At 43.2% G+C, this 17,659-nt stretch overlaps 1 protein-coding gene across 1 annotated transcript in view; it reads right to left on the bottom strand.

The window, feature by feature from the left end:
* The window catches only part of ADGRF5 (adhesion G protein-coupled receptor F5), a 102,214-nt gene that overhangs the window by 70,518 nt on the left and 14,037 nt on the right, over nt 1-17,659 (bottom strand). The window lies entirely within an intron of this gene.

The raw sequence follows: 17,659 nt of genomic DNA, 5'->3' as shown, positions 1-17,659 counted from the left end.
GCCCAAGGAGAAACCTTCCCAAGGTCAGAACACAGATGGGGAATGCTGTTTGACCCTCTACTCTGGAGCTCTGCCCACAGAAAGTTTGATGAATGAGGCCTGGCTTGGAATCGGCATTGGAAATAAGTGCTTCAGGTGAGTCCCACGCAGGTAGTCCCAAGAGTATCTTCAGAGAATTCCTCATAGTGTCAAAGAAAGGACTCTGGAGTCAGGCTGTAGGAATTGACGCTTTGGTCCCACCAATTTTATGTGGCCACGTACAGATTACTTGACCCTATTGAGATTCAGTGTTGTTTTGTTTTTAGACGGAGTCTCGCCCTGTCGCCCAGGCTAGAGTCCAGTGGCGCGATCTTGGCTCACTGCAACCTCTGCCTCCTGGGTTCAAGCGATTCTCCTGCCTCAGCTTTCCCAGTAGCTGGGACTATAGGTGTCTACCAGCACATCTGGCTAATTTTTGTATTTTTAATAGAGACAGGGTCTCTCCATGTTGGCCAGGCTGGTCTCAAACTCCTGACCTCAGGTAATTCCCCGCCTCGGCCTCCCAAAGTGCTGGGATTACAGTCGTGAGCCACTGCTCCTGGCCCTGAGATTCAGTTTTATTATGTGTGAAAGTGGGATAATAATAGTACTGAGATTATAGACTCTGCTGAAACTGAAGAGGAAGAGTTTAGTAACTGTTTGTTGTTCTCTGGAGCCCTGGGCTCCAATGCCTCCAAGTTCATCCTCTCTCCCCTCCAGCTGCCTTCCCTTCTTGTCATGCTATCAGCCTGGGGCAAGTCAGCAACCACCAGCAGGACTTAGGCTTGAGACCAGAGTATTTGGGCAAGAAGAGGATGAACTCCAAAATGTTATTATTCCACTTCTAGATACTGATTCTCAACTGTAGTCTACACCTTAGACTGGATACACCCTAACTTAAAAATAGCCTGCTGAGGGACGCAGTTCCTGGGCAAATGCTGCCTTTTCTCCTGCTCGTGTTTTGATTGTTGGGTGCAGCAGGCTCTCTAGCATGGAATGGGTGTTGTCAAAGTGGCTGTCCCTTTCCTTCCCTGAGGAGCAATTCTTCTCGCCCACAGTTCCCTGCTTGTTGTTAGGAACACTCTGTGCTTGCTGCACACACATTACAATGAAAACAAAAGCAAATAAAAAATGCAACCACCATATGGCCTCAGCGGCAACCCAGAATGAACTGTGGATGGAGAGACCCTGCCCTGTCGTAGCTACGGCTGGAATTGACTGTCACAGCAGCCGTTTTCCTGAATTCTAAAACGTTGGTGTTGGTGGCTGAATCCAAATTTCTTGAACCGAACTGCAAATGTAGCCAAAATAATTCACCAGTCATGTTATCTATGTTTGTTAATATGAAGGTCTCTCATGGCTGTAAGGTATGGTCTCATTAGAGACAAAGCTCCTACTTTCTCAGGAAGAAATTTCAGCACCAAATAAATACATGTTTTCCAGCATGTTCCCAGCTGTTTCACTTCTGCCCTTCTTTCACTCTGCCCTTCTCCTTTCTTCACACAGGTAACGTTTAGTCTCTTTTTAAGTTCCAGGTGTTATTTCTTCCAAGGACCCTCCTATTTCTCCCAGCCTCAGCCAAGTATTTCTTTTCCCTGATCCCACACTGCCAGATGCATGTCTTTTTGAAGTTACCACACTGCATTCAAATAATCCATTTAATGCATTGACTGTAAGCACCTTGAAGGCAGGCACTAGTCTCATTTATGTTATGCCCAGCTCCTATTACAGTGCTGGTATATAATGGGTTATCAATAAAAGCAAGCAAAATTAAATTCCTCATTTCATTTTCCATTGCTGGTTCTTCCTCTTAACATAAGAGTGTCTCATAGCTCAGTCTTTGAAACCCTTCTCTGTTGACACTTATTTCCCAGGTAATCTCTACTAGTTTTGGCTTAAATCTTTGTGCTGATGACTTCCAAATGTCTGTCTCTATCATAGACCTCTCACCTGAATTGCTGACCCACGTATTCAATTGCCTACTTGATATCTCCTTTCAGTTGTTCATTAGGCCCTCAAACAGAACATGTCCCAAACTAAACTCTTGATCATCCCTCCCAAACTAGCTATACCATCAGTCTCTCCCATATTAGCAAAGAGCATCTCCATCCTTCCAGTTACCCAGATCAAAACCCTAAGAGTCATCCTTGAGTCCTACCTTGCACACTTTACATTTAATTTGTCATCAAATCTTGTTAGCTCTATTTTCAAAATATATGCATAATCTGGCACTTCTTACCCCTTTTGCTGCTATCATTCTCATCCAAGCCATCACTATCTCTTGACTGGATAATTACCAGTGTCTTACCTGTCTCTGTGAATCTCCTCTTGCCACTTATAGTCTGTTCTGAAGACTGCAGTTAGAATGGTCCTTATAAAATACAAGTTATATAAAGTCCACATGTGCTCAACTCATCTCCTGCAGTCAGAGCACAAGTCCTTTCAATAGCCAGTGAGACCTACATGATCTGCACCACCTTCTCTCTCCATCATTCATGTTGCTCCAGGCACACTGGCCTCCTTGCAGACCAGGCAGTCTTGCATTTGAGGGTCTTCATACTTGCTGTTCTCTCTGCCTGTCAGGGATGCTCTTTGCACAGATTTCCTCAAGACTCACTCCGTCACCTCATTCTCACTTTTGCCCAAACATTGCTTTCTTAGTGAGGCCTTCATTGACAGCCGTATCTTACATTTCATCCCTCCACATCCCCCCTACTTGCTTTGGTTTTCCATATCATCTCTGGTACGCTATAATACACTTTTAAATCTTGCTGGATGTCACCATCTTGCATCCCTGGACTAGAAGGTAAACTCCCAAGTCGAGTGCAGTGGCTCATGCCTGTAATCCCAGCACTTTGGGAGGCCGAGGTGGGTGAATTACATGAGGTCAGGAGTTCGAAACCAGCCTGGCCAACATGGCGAAACCCTGTCTGTATTAAAAAATACAAAAATTAGCAGGGCGTGTTGGCAGGTGCCTGTAATCTCAGCTACTCAGGAGGCTGAGGCAGGAGAATTGCTTGAACCCGAGAGGCAGAGGTTACAGTGAACCAAGATTGCGCCACTGCACTCCAGTCTGAGTGACAAGAGCAAAATTCTGTTGCCTGCTTAACTGATTCATTGCAGAGGAATATTTGAAAGTGTAACGCACAAGCAAAGTTATTAATGCCACAGCCCTGGCCAGCATAACTAAAGTACATAATAGTTCAACTTGCGAAATTCTCCTACCTCCACATCTTGGCAGGGTAAGCCCTGCTTTTTTAATTTTCTTTTATTTTTTAAGCCATAACCAGATGTTGGTAACCCTTTTGACCCAAGGTCAGCTCTCTTTCGGTATTTCTATACTGAGACCAAGAAAATTCTCCTTTGACACTGACCCGTCCTTATGCAAGGAAGGAACTGGCAAATAATCGGGCAGTTTCATAGTATACAAATGGTCTTATTCTTATCTCGGGTGTGTATATTTTGGCAGAGCCTCCAGTAATGGAATTGGTCATATTTGCGCTTAGCTGCAGCCACTCAGATTTTATTTGCACTTACTGCTACTGCACCCATTCCACCAATAGACTGTTATTACACCTTCTTTGTGTAGGCGTCTCTCGGACATTGATGTTGTTTTGCCCTGGAAGATTGCAAAGCTTCCATCTTTTGAGCCAACTGGACACAGTTGACAGCTCCCTTCCAGCACTTGTTATGACTCCAGTGATGCCCCAGCTTCTGCCAGAAATCCAAATCACCCTCCAAGTAGGACCCTTTTCTGGACTCTACTCTTAGCACTACCCCCTCTGCCATCTCCTAGAAGAGGAGGCCAAGACAAGAAGGAATGCCATGTCCTCAAATACCTGCTCTTCTCCATGGGACTGGGTTGGAGGGGACTGAGGGAGGAAGAGTCAATGACAAGTCGATGATTCTGAAATTATGTGCATCACAGCTGAGGCATGTGGGTGACGTATTTCATACCATGGGCATCAGAAATGACAGCATCTCGGGTGAAGGGGGGCAGTGCAGATTTGAGGTATGGTTCATTGAGGTGTCATCCACACTTCTTTCTTGACCCTTATTGATCTATTCTTGGGGAGCGCTGACCACCAATGGCCTGTGAGCCATCCACAGCCTTCACATTCCACTTTCAGCTCTTAGTGATGACATGCTGTCTATGTAGCAGGAAGTCATTTCTGATGCCCATGGTATGAAATACGTCACCCACATGCCTCAGCTGTGATGCACGTAATTTCAGAATCATCGACTTGTCATTGACTCTTCCTCCCTCAGTCCCCTCCAACCCAGTCCCATGGAGAAGAGCAGGTATTTGAGGACATGGCATTCCTTCTTGTCTTGGCCTAGGAGGGAATCTATTTAGAAGGAAGCTACACTTTTCCTCTCAATGTACACATGTCATTTTGTCCATGCACACTGGGCAGTCACTCCTATTTTAACCTCTGCTTCTTTACTGTACATCCTGGGTGTGGGCACTCTGCACTAGCGGATACCATATACTCCAGTAACAGCGAGGCCAATCTGCAAACATCAGGCAGAATCCTGGTTTGGAACTGCAAAGCCCTGTCCTCACAGTACCATCTCCCATCTGAATTCCATCATTCTGTGCTATTTTCAGTGCTTCAACATTTCCTTTGACTCAAAAAAGTTTCCCTCATTTTTACCTCTGATTGTAGAGATAATTTCCTCAGAATTTATCAAGGCGATTAGTGAACAGTCATAATGCCAAAACCACTAGACAAATATGTCCTGAAGAGTCATCCATGCCAGGAGAAAATCAGAATCAAAAAATGTTAGAGCAAAGGGTGGCGGGGGTGGGTGGAGGGGGGTGGGCACAGCTAGTGATCGTTTGTTCCAATTATCTAGTATTAAAGTTGAAAGGCTTAACCAAGGTCACAAGCAACATTAGTGTCAGAGCCAGACTTAGAATTTAGATCTTGTGTCTCTGCACCCCGTGCTGTTACCTTATGCTCTGGTGACCCCCAGCCACCACCAACACATGCATTCCCATCCCCAATTTTCTGGTAGGAGAAATAATGGTTGTAAGTAAAATAAGGACACACGGAGGTAAACTCCTGTTACACCTCGGTACTGATGAGAACAATAAAAACTCTGTCAGCATTTAACCTCTCTTTATTTATTAAATCCAGATAACACTTCCGATGCAAGCCAGCAACAGAATTTCCTTGTTAACATCATTATCACAGAAGTAGACCAGCACCAGTTAGGCAGTCTCTTTTCCTTCCACAACCCCCAAGTCCCACCCACTTACCTAGGTACCAGCTTTCATAGAGTACTCAGAACAGCATCATAATAGGTGATAAAGGCCTGAAACCTCCTTCTCAGACAACACCCATAAACAAAGGTTTGCCATCAAAAAGTCAACAAGCAAGCCTTATTGCAGAAGTTTCTCCACGTTGTACTTCCCCAGGCTAGAATTAAGCTCACATTATGCCAAATAGCTGTATTGCCCTCCTGAGACAGAAGCGTAGGCTATGCTCTGGCTAAAATGCTTCAATTTGATTCTTGCCTGACTCTAACCAGGGAGATACTGAAAGGTGGGGTGACAACCACAGGAACATTTAAGGGGACAGAAGAACTGACCCAAGTCAGATTGGGTTCCAGACGAAGCATAACCCAAATGCCTGCTGTGAATCCTGGTCGATCAAAATTCTAGATAAAATTGCTTTTCCCCAGCTTGTGGAAGTTCAGAGCCCACCTCAGGGTGCCTGGGAATTCCTAAGGATGTTTATATTCTCCTGGCCTGGTCAACCCATAGAACTGCCACATTCCTAGTATGTTGTGTGTGTGTGGCTCTAGGTTGGTACAAAAGAAAAACAGCCCCTTTTTTGAATTTCACCACACACCCAGTAAATGTGAACCTAAAGTTTGGGGGTAAAGGAGTGAATAAAGTCATATTTACAACCAGAAAAATAACCGAGTTGTGACTGGAAGGGTGGATGTTACTATTCTACTGGGGTATTTTGACCACCTCTTCACTGAGCGCTCCATAGACTCCTACCTTCTCTAGTGCCAGCTTCCCACCATGTCGCTGATCTCTCTTCCCTTCTTCCCTGTAATCTCCACTCTTCTCCCATTGGCTCCTTTATCTATGGGGATAACAAACATATTCCACCCCTCACTTTATGCATGAGACCCTCTACTCTCTTAGAGGTCTGAGTCTCAGTTGCTTTCTAGGTGCTTATCACATTATTTTTCTAAAGACGGTTTCTTCCCAAGGAGGACTATTAAGATACCCCTTTCTCTTACCTCTAAATTGGGACAATTTCACAGGTACAGGTGGGGCAGTTATCCATATACTTAATGTCTAAGACGAAGTAGTGGTTTCTGAGCAGAGAAAGAGGCAATATGAAACTTGTGCTAAACTTGTTTAATGATGTTTGGCTTTTCCTTACAATGTCCGGCTCATGACTTAGAGCAAGAAATGACACTCTAAATAAATTAGCTCAATGTTTCCAGGGCCTATATTCTTCTTATTATTTTTATTTTGTTATTATTATTTATTATTGTTATTTTTTGAGACAGTGTTTCACTTTTGTTGCCCAGGCTGGACTGCAGTAGCATGATCTCAGGTCAGTGCAACCTCCGCTTCCTGGGATCAAGCAATTCTCCTGTCTCAGCCTACCAAGTAGCTGGGATTACAGCACTCACCACCATGCCCAGCTAATTTTTGTATTTTTAGTGGAGATGGGGTTTCACTATGTTGGCCAGGCTGGTCTCGAACTCCTGACCTCAGGTGATCCACCCACCTCGGCTTCCCAAAGTGCTGGGATTACAGGCATGAGCCACCATGCCCAGCCTCCAGGGCCTATATTCTTTCATGGAAGAATGTTAAGTGGTTCTTTTTAACATATTAGAATACAGTTTTTAACTGAAAGTGTAGCGAATGGCACCATAGTATGAAAAATAAGATGCCAGGTGACATCGGAAATAGAAACCGTCACTTCCGTATTAGGATTTGGGAAGCAATGGGAAAACCTGTTTATCCGTACCTCATTCCTAAAATTACACTTTTAGAGACAAATTGCTTTAAGTGAAGAAACTTCCCCTACTCTGACTCAAATGTCTTTGAAATGTTTACATATTGTTCATTTCCGTTTCCAGTGAGTTCCATATTAGTGTGAATTAATTTAAACCAGCAGCTAAAGATTTAACATGGATGACAGTAGAGATAACAGGAGGACAATGAGGGTAGAAAGAAGTGGGAGATGGTGTGGGGATGGTATTTCAGAGAGCTGTTATTTATGGGCTGGCATGCAGCTTGCATGTAAAAATCATTCTGCCAATTATCAGTGGAATTGTTGTAGCCACATAACCTGGCAATCCTATTATTTATGTTAGTTTTCTCACTCCTTGAAATGGCCATTTCACACCTTCTCTTCTCTCCTCAGTCTTAGCAGTATCCTTGCCTCATACTTCATTGGAAAAACAGTCAATTAAATGAAACATTTGGCTGGGTGCGGCAGCTCACGCCTGTAATCCCAACAGTTTGGGAGGCTGAGGCAGGCGGATCCCTTGAGCCCAGGAGTTTGAAACCAGCCTGGGCAACATGGTGGGACCCCATCTCTACAAAACAATACAAAAATTAGCCAGACATGGTGGCGCACACCTGTAGTCCCAGCTACCAGGGAGGCTGAGTGGGGAGGATCACTTAAGCCTGGGAAGTCAAGGCTGCAGTGAGCCGTGATCACACCACTGCACCCCAGGCTGGGCAACAGAGGGAGATGCTATTTGAAAAAAATAATAAACATTCATCTTCCTACACAAAAACTTTTAATCTTCTTGCACCTGCACTACCCATTCTGGCCTTCTTTCCAGTTTGAGAGGATCATAAGGCCTGCCCCTTCTTCCACAGGGCTCTGGGTGCTGTCCCCTCTTACTTCTGCAGCATCATCAGCACGCAAACATAGAATATCTCTTTGACATTACATCTTTCTCTTTCCCCTCATTTACTGCAACATTTTTCTGTTGCCCTTCACAGCGCTTCACCAAAGAGCCAAATACCTAGATCTCATCTCCACCTCTTTAACCTTCTTCTCCAGCCTCAAAGTCAGTCAAATCAATCTTCCCTTCCTACTTCTGCATCACAGCTGCTCGCAGGGAGCTCCCTCAGTCTCCAGGTTGCCATAACCCATGGTCAATCAGCTGTTCTCATCTCCCTTGACCCTGCAGCACCATTTGACATAGCTGGCCACTTCTTCCTTCTTATAAACCACAAGACATATTCTTGTGTCTTCTATGACACTCTCCTCCTGCCCTGGCAGTCCCTCCTCTCGGTCTCCTTAAGTTGGTGTGCCTAAGGCTTGGCCCAGGGGCCCGCTGTCCTCTTTCACCTGTGCTTTCTCCCAGGGTGACCTCATCTGGTGTCACACTTGAAAGAATCTTCATGAATGAAGGCAAAATAAAAATATTTTTAGGCATATGAAGACTGGGAGGGTTTGCATCTCACTGGCTCTCACTAAAAGAATGACTAACATCTGTAATCCCAGCTACTCAGGAGGCTGAGCTTGAACCTGGGAGGCAGAGGTTGCAGTGAGCCGAGATCGTGCCATTTTGCTCCAGCCTGGGTGACAAAGTAAGACTCCATCTCAAAAAATAAAAATAAAAATAAAGACTAAAACAGAATCAATTAAATTTTTGCCATAAACCTCTGTACATTTGGTGAAGGCTATGCAAGCCTTCTCAGAATAACGTTTGTAAATGCACAAAAGAGAATATATAAGATAAGGAATGAAAATAATTATATTGAAATACAGTTAAAACATAATGTGATTTAGTAGGCATATTTTTTACCATGCAAGTTTCTGGATCCCTCTGAATTTTATTCATGTGCAGTACATGAACCTATTTAAGAAAGAACAAATTGAACACTCAAGAATTGATCATTTAAAAATTATTTTTTGACCATTAGTTTTAAAAATTATTAGTTAGAAGTGACTAATGTGGAGGTGAGGTTATAAAAGACAAACTAAAATGCTAGGTAACTGTTAAAAGGAACATAGTAGGTGTTCAATTAGTACTTTTAAAATAAGTAAGTAAATCAAGGACAGATTTTACCTCTTATCTCTTTTTCAGTTGGTAGGATGTATACTGTTAGTGGAATCCAGTATACCCCAAAGAAAAGTCACAAAATGGTTGTGGTTGCTGCTATATCCACACAAGGGTTTTCTGTGTATATTAATGCCCCCTGAAGCGTCTTGTTTGTTAATAGGGGTACAGGACTCCCCCATGCCACAATCTTAGCCATAGTGAAAGTAATTTCTGGGGAAGAGCTAGAAACATGACATAACAGATGCTCAATAATTTATAAGACCTACAATAGAAGGGTGACATCGCTAGGTCAATATCACCTTCTGGTCAACCAGAGATGAATCATCTGTGTGGTGAAAATTACCACCCTCAAGTATGCATCCCACCTCCCTACAGAGTCACTGCTCCTGGGCTCCTGTTTGATGGCCAATAATCGTGTCCCTGTACTAAGACTCCTCTCAATTCCTTTGAGGGATGACATATTCTTTTTAAAATGCCCTTTCAAGAATACATAATATGTCATGCACAGTGACAATGTTTGCTTGAGAAAGAAATCTGAAAAAAGACTGGCCGACGCCAGTGTCTATGAAAAACAACAATGGCTCTGAAACTCAGCGCCAAGAAGGGGCCAAAAATAAGATCACTGAGGAGAAGCACAAAGCTGGAGGCAGCAGTGATGGGAATGGCAAACGAAGCATATATGAAAATTAATCAAACTTTCTGAAGTTCAACTCCTTGGGGAGAAGGAAGAATGTGCCTCTTAAAAGCGTAGAGACGTGGAATGCTGCAAAACCACAGAGCTCGTGAGTGAGCTTAGGGGAACTAAATTATTAACTTGATAGTTAGCAAGGTCTTGGCGCCCAAGAGCACCACTTTTATGTTACCTGTAGTGAATCGTTTTTAAAGAAAACACAAGGATAAATAATTTCCAGATCCTACACATATCGCTCAGTAAAGTAACTCCTGTTCAAAACAACTTGCTTGTTTTAATACTGGAGAAAAGCACTAGCTGTTCACTTCAAGTGGCTTGCCCCTAAATCCACTGAATTCTCTGTCTCCCCAGGTCCAAGTCGTGGATATGTCATTGCTTTGGTACCCTCTTTATTCAGTGGTCTGCTCCGTCTCATACCACAATGGCAAACCTGGAGAGATGGACCGACCTAGTTGGCCTGGTGATCAGGTTGCTACTACTGAAGGTGAGTTGCCCTGCTTTCTAGCCTGAGCTTTCTATTTTAGGAATTTAAAGGGTAAGAGATTGAAGACAAAGGTGTTCACAGTGGCTGCTACTGCAATTCAAAATGGTCTAGCATTGTACAGATTGTCGTCGGGCCTCAGGGAAATTGCTCAGCTCTCCACAGCTCCCATGGCCTATCTCAGCACAATGAGGGGGTCCACATTTCCAAGTTCAAGACCTTTCATAACTACGTCACCTTCTATTTATCAGAGTCTGCCTCTTAGGACCACTAAACTATTTTTGGATCTGAAGCACAGTACACAAAACATAGCTACATATCAACAATTACACGATTATTCCAGACCCATAGCCCTTGGTTTTGCTTCCTCTGGCCTGGAATATTAAGGGAGGGAAAACCACATTTATTTTTAGTTTCTTCCGGAATTCCTCAAATTGTTCACTTTTCCATTTTGTTGAAAGCCATTAAGATCTAGACTTTGTGTTTTACCCAGCAGTATGTGCACATACTTACAGCACATCTTTGTCTGGGACTCTTCAGTTGAACCTTCTGGGCTCTCACTAAATATGGGCAATCTTATGAGTGACCTCTTGCCCCTGAGCCACCCAAATCCACTAATGTCTCTCTCTCTCTCTCAAAAACACACATACACACACACACACACATGCATGCACACTCCTATGCCACATACACACTCACACTTCTATACATAAAATTAGAGAGCAGCTAGCACACATAATTCTGGACCATGGAGATATCTAGCAGCGTTGACACTTGGACCAGATCTTTTATTAACTTTCCCCTCCTTTATATGAGGATATTATTTTCAGCAATAATCCTTATTTGCTTGACTAATTCTTTCGATTTAAAGCAATTGACTAAAAAAAATTCTACTTTATGCTACTACTAAAAATCAGTGAAATGTTTAAGTGTGAACTGAAATTTGTACGTGCCGAATAATAATAGTATGCCTTGAAGTTTGCACTCTTCACTGTTTTAAATTTTAAACAAAAATAAAAACTCTGTAAGTCCCATATAATGGCAGAATTGAAGCTACACATGTTCAGTTTCTTTACAACCACCATGCTAACATTGCGTGTTTTTAATCTACTGTTCAAATGCAGGGATGTGTCATTCTGCAGAGGCTGGAGAGACTTCAGGCAAACTCAAACAGTCCCAAACCCTTAGAAACTTACCCTTGGAACAAACGTGTAGCTGAGTTCCTCTGTGTCAGGAGCTGCTATATAAATGAGAGTTTTCTGAATTACCTTCTCTGTAGAACACTATTTATTAAAAGGTAATAAATAAAAGTATATTAAATAGCAGCTTATATTACTGAAACTCACCAGTAATGGTAGCAATTGTTTAGAACTTAGACCTTTAATAGATTTTTTAGGAAAAATACTTAATCGCTGACATTGTTTGGGATCACCACCATATGGTGATAGTTACTATTTTTTTTTTTTTTTTTGAGACGGAGCCTTGCTCTGTTGCCCAGGCTGGAGTGCAATAGTGTGATCTTGGCTCACTGCAACCTCCGCCTCCTGGGTTCAAGCGATTCTCCTGCCTCAGCCTCCTGAGTAGCTGGGACTACAGGCACATGCCACAATGCCTGGCTAATTTTTTGTATCTTTAGTAGAGACAGGGTTTCACTGTGTTAGCCGGGATGGTCTTGATCTCCTGACCTCATGATCCACCTGCCTCCGCCTCCCAGAGTGCTGAGATTACAGGCGTGAGCCACTGAGCCCAGCTGATAACCCTTAAAAATGCTGTAGTCAGTTTTATTGTTGACTTCAAATTCTCTACAGATAATGCACCACCTTACTGCGTGAACTTGAGGGAAACCCCCACCACTCCACCCTGGTGTCACGGATTCCAGAGTGCCTCTTGTGGGCTCTTCACGCAAGCACAGGAAACCTTCATTCTGAGGTGCCCCATTTTCTCTTAATTAGCCTAATTTATTTTATCTTAGAGCAGTACTTTTAGGGATACAGACCCAAAGAGGGTAGAGGAAGAATTTGCCACTATCAAATAAAAGTGGAGAGAGAGCTCATATTAAAGGAAGGCCACATGAATCCGATTCACTAAGGCATTTCCCAGCTTCTCCAGGAGAAGCTAATCTTGCCTTTCTCCTTTTCCCCAAGTCCCTCACCTGCTCCTGAATTCAACTCCATATGGAAACATCTCCCTGACCCAGAGGAAGGAAGGGCTGCACAGATGTCTGTCAGTGCAGTTCCAACCTCCCAGGGCCACCTGAAAAACACAAGTGTGATGTGTGATGCTGACCTGGAGTGAGAAGGAAAACAAGCTTTGACTCCACTTGACCCTGAAGGAAGGAAGCAGGAAGCTTCCTGTAGGGGGACGGGGTGAAGGTGTCCTCCGGAATGAGGTGTCCTATTACCGCCTGACCCTTTCCCTAATCAGGAATGCGGAATGAATGGCTCCAGCCCAGAAAGCAGAGCAACTGCAGCAGTTTCCACACCTATCTCAAAATTAGAAAACTTGCCTTGCACAGGAAACAATCCTTACGGCTCCCACTGTTTACACCACCCTAGGCACAGTGGGTCGGGTCATGCTCAATGTTCACAACACTGCATTCTCTCCTCACCCCCATTTTACAGATGAGGAAAATCAGTCTCAGAGAGGTTGAGTTGGTCAGGATGGAACCCAGAGCTGCCCCATGCCCAAGGCCTTCCTCCCTGGGATGGGGGCTGGCTGGGGCTTGAACACTCCTGTGCCTCTATCACCTGTAGATTCTAGAGTATTAAACTTCAGACTTTGTGGTTTCACTGTTGGTCATATGGTGCTGAGGTCCTTGCTGTATCTTCTCTATCTTTTCTTCCAGATCTGCCTGCCAAACCTGCCTTCCTCGAAATATCCCTTCATGTGAAAGCATTATGAGAAAGGGTAAATCCAATTGTATACTATAAATGTGGGTTTACGTCACACACGCTAGGAAACTGCTTTAATCTTCCGACCTCTCTCTCTTTCCAAATCATGCACGCATTCATTCCATCATCAAACATTTATTGAAAATCTACACAACAGACACTGTTCTAGGCCCTGGGGATAAGAAGTAACGAAAACAACTGTCCCCTACGAGTCTGCACTCTAGTTGGGGGAGGTGCTGGCTAGCCTCTGCTTACCCTCCAGGCCCATCTTTGCCCTTTTCTGTGCCCCAGGGGGCTAACCCCGCACTCTACTGTGCCTTGACCTCTGGGAGGGTGATAGAAGGCAGGGAGAGTGGGAGATCCCAGCGGGAGGTTGTAGTATGGAAGCACAGGAGAGCTAGGCATTTTCTCCCCACCAACTCCTGCCAGGCTGCAGTTTTGGCAGTGGTTGTGTTCCTCCCCTCTAGCCACAGATCCTGGGGGATTCCCCTCACCCACAGCCACAGATCTTGGCAGTTTCCTCTGACACCTCTCTTACCTCCCCACCCTTCTTGACCCTTTTTGCTTAATGAGAGGCAACCCATGGCTGCTCGATGCTGCCAGTTCTGTGTTGACTGAACTGTTCTTACCTCTTCTGTTACCCTTTGAGAATGTGACTTCTTTTCTGCCAGGACCTTGACTGATACAGAAATACAGAAAATAAACAAACAAATGAGTTATATGTCTGATGAGCAAAAATGCTATGAAGAACATGAAGCAAGGTACAGGCAATAAGGAGTGTGTGTGTGTGTGTGTGTGTGTGTGTGTGTATGTGTGTGTGTGTGTGTGTTGATGGGGTGGCATCAAGCCCCTCTTTCTACCATGTCACTGAAATTCCCCTTATGACGCTTACCTCATGTTTTCCCAGCCCCTCACTGCCTCAGATTTCATGCCACTGGGTTTTCTACTAAATCTTTTATTTTCTTATCTTAGTAAGCAGAGCAGTTTAGGTCAATTGTGGCTCCTACCTTAAAATGTGTACCTCAGTCCTCCCAACCATTCGTCACCATTCTAGTTGCAAGGCAACACAGTGGTCCCTGATTATCCGAGGTGGATATGTTCCAAGGCCCCCAGTGGAGGCCTGAAATTATCAATAGTACTAAACTCCATATATACCATGTTTTTTTATATGCATGCATACCTATGATAAAGTTTAATTTATAAATTAGGCACTGTTAAGAGATTAACAACAATAACTCACAATAAAATAGAGCAATTATATAATATACCAGCATCACTAATCTTGTGCTTTGGGGCGATTATTAAGTCAGATAAAGGTCACTTGGACACAGGTGCTGCAATACATATCTTGACAGTCGATTTGATAACTGAGAAAGCTACTAAGTGACTAATGGTCAGAAATATACTGGACAAAGCGATGATTCACATTCCAGGTAAGGCAATATGAACAGCATGAGATTTCATCATGCTGCTCAGAATGGCATGTAATTTAAAACTTATAAATTTTTTTTTCTGGAATTTTCCATTTAATATTTACAGACCCCACTTGACCATGAGTGGCTGAAACCACAGAAAGCAAGACTGCTAATAAGTTGGGGGTGGGGACTACTGATTCAGAGTTATCAATACCAGAAATGTTTCCTATTACATGTAACTTGTGAATAAACATGATTTACAGTTTAATTTTAGTGTTTGGGAAAAATGTCCATTCTTTAATTCTGGAAAGCCTGCAGAACGAATTCCAGTGTTCACTCTGAAAAGTCTTTGCTAGAAGAATAACATTCCGGGTGCCTTCTACAGCAGTATCCTCCTTTTCCCTTCCTTTCTGCTGACCTCAGACGCCATCACCTGCTATCTCATAAGAAGCAAATCAGAGCTGAGTGTAGTGTGTTCCTCCCACACTCTTCTAACCCTTGATAAACACCTTTGACTGGCAAATAGCACTTGTCTATTTCTGTATTTTTTGGCTCTTTCAATCATCTTGGAAGCCAATGAGAATGAGAAACTTGGGGGCTGCTGTGAAAAAGGCAACAGATTCTGGTAGGTGAGGCCACTGGAAGTGAGTGGTCCTCTGAGCCAGTGATAAAATCTTGGAGTCCACCCCCTTATCCCATTAGATGAAGGAGCATCTTGGTGGATGGGGATCAGCACCTTAGTGATCACTGCACTAGGTTGCAGTGATTCACATGGGTAAGGTGCTTAATCAACCCTTTGGGTGTCCCCTCACCAGGACTTCTGGATTCCCCCTGTGAGTCCCCCCACCTAGAATCTCAAGGTACAGCCCTAAGATCTTCATCATTAACAGACTCTCCAGGTAACTCTTGTGCAAACCAAATTCTGAGAACCACAAATCTAAAGATGACCACACATGTTCTACCACAGAGTCCTTCACAAAGCCTCTCCCCAAAACCAGCCTTATTTTTCATTCTTTCTATTTTCTTTCTTTTTTTTGTTTTTGATGGAGTCTCACTCTGCCACCAGGCTGGAGTGCAGTGACCCAATCTCGGCTCACTGCAACCTCTGCCTCCTGAGTTCAAGCGATTCTCCTGCCTCAGCCTCCCAAGTAGCTGGGACTACAGGCGAGTGCCACCACACTCAGCTAATTTTTGTATTTTTAGTAGAGATGGGGTTTCACCATGTTGGCCAGGATGGTGTCTATCTCTTGACCTCGTGGTCACCCCAGCCTCGGCCTCCCAAGTTGCTGGGATTACAGGCGTGAGCCACCACGCCCAGCCTTTTCTGATTATATAAAAGCAAAAGTCCCAGGGACTCATTGCTTGCTCCTTTAACTAGGGGTGCTCTTCTACCTGTGGGGCAGGAGTCTTGCTTTAACATGGTTCGTTGAGTGGCCAGTTTCAGGGTATCTGGATTGGGGGCAGGCAGGGCTGAAGCTTAAGGTGGGCTCAAGGTGGTCTCAAGGTGTGGAGGGACACAGGAAACAGGAGGGCACTGGTTTGAGAAGAGTGTAGAGACTCGTGAAGACACACAGTAAATAAGTACGTAAACGCATTAGTATATGTGACTTCAACTAAAATCCCTGTGTGAAAATTAAACAAATGAGGAGAAAGAGTAAGTTAATTAAAATGTATTGTCTCTTGGGCCCAATAAAAGTAATTTTCTGTTTATTTCCTTTTTATACAATCACTGTTAATTTCAATTATTTTTAGTAACTTCCCTTTAAACTCATTGTTTCAAAATTCAAAAGTGACTTTCACTAAAGGTTGAATTTTGTTTGTGAGGACATGGAATGGGGAGCTTCAACTAATTAATTTTACTGGTATACTAAAGGTGAAAACTTACGTAGTGCTGAAAAATCTTCAAACATATATTTAGCCCATTTTTTCTGTATATAATAGAGATTGTAAATGGAATTGAATCCACTTTCGATGAATGAGGATTTCCAGCTACTTCCAGATATTCTCAATGGCATTTACATTTTAATACTATAGATAGAGGAGTTTAGACTACTAGAATGATTATAAAACGCTCACGGGAATTTATTTCCTTGTGATTTTCAGTTACAGTTGACCCTTGAATAACAGAAGTTTGAATTTCAAGGGCCCAGTTTTATGTGGATTTTTTTTTCAATACATACAGTTGGTATTTGTAGTTCTGTATCTGAAACCAAACACCGATTGAAAAATATGGTTTTCCTTGGATGCTAAACTAACAATACTAATGATTGACTTTTACTTTTCCTATATGTGAGATTCTGCAGGACTTACTTTGGGATGGAGTGTGCATGGATTTTGGTATAACCTGGGGTGAAGGGGTGCAACTCTTGATTCATCACTCATGTTAAAGATTAATCAGCCACTTGCTATTATATTTTTCACATCTATCTTTTTCTTCTAAATAGTTGTTTTGAGAAATTTAGTTTGTGACCATGACATTAAAGAAGATAGTTGCTTTTTGTTGGATTCTGGTAAGCAAAGGGGACAAGAAGCACATAGGGCCTCTTCTTCCCTATCCGTCCTTCCAATTCTCCTTCATTTTGGATTTCCCAGCCTCCTCCTGCCTTATCTACAATGGAGGAAATAACAGCCCTCAGGATATACTTCAGCCTTAGCCAGTTGGCCACACTCAGAGACACAGGTCTCATATTTCCACCTGCATAACCCATTCTGTAAAGACTCAGATTCAGACCATTCTAAAATGCAGAGAAATGTGCTAAAACGCCACAGCTCTGAAGCCCTCTGAAGAGGCAAACGCTTGACTCAAGTGTTTGCTTTGGGCAACAAGTGACTTCCTGCTTTGCAAAGAGAAATTTCAAAGGGCTGATTTTTAAAATTCCAAAGAACCCTAAAAGTCCTTATATTTTGACCCCTTACAGACCAAAATGAACCAGAATATCAGGAATATTTGGGTTGGATTTTCTTAAATTACAGAAATAACTAAAAGTTAGAGGAGCACTTACAGCAAAGAAGATAAGAGATTTAGTAATTCTTCCTCCCAAGAATTTTCAAATTTTAGTGCAACCTAAGAATCACTCAAATAGTTTTGGCTAAGTTC

This window comes from Nomascus leucogenys, chromosome 22a (assembly GCF_006542625.1).
Source record: "Nomascus leucogenys isolate Asia chromosome 22a, Asia_NLE_v1, whole genome shotgun sequence".
Classification (NCBI taxonomy): domain Eukaryota; kingdom Metazoa; phylum Chordata; class Mammalia; order Primates; family Hylobatidae; genus Nomascus; species Nomascus leucogenys.
This window is presented reverse-complemented; position numbering and strand designations above follow the sequence as displayed.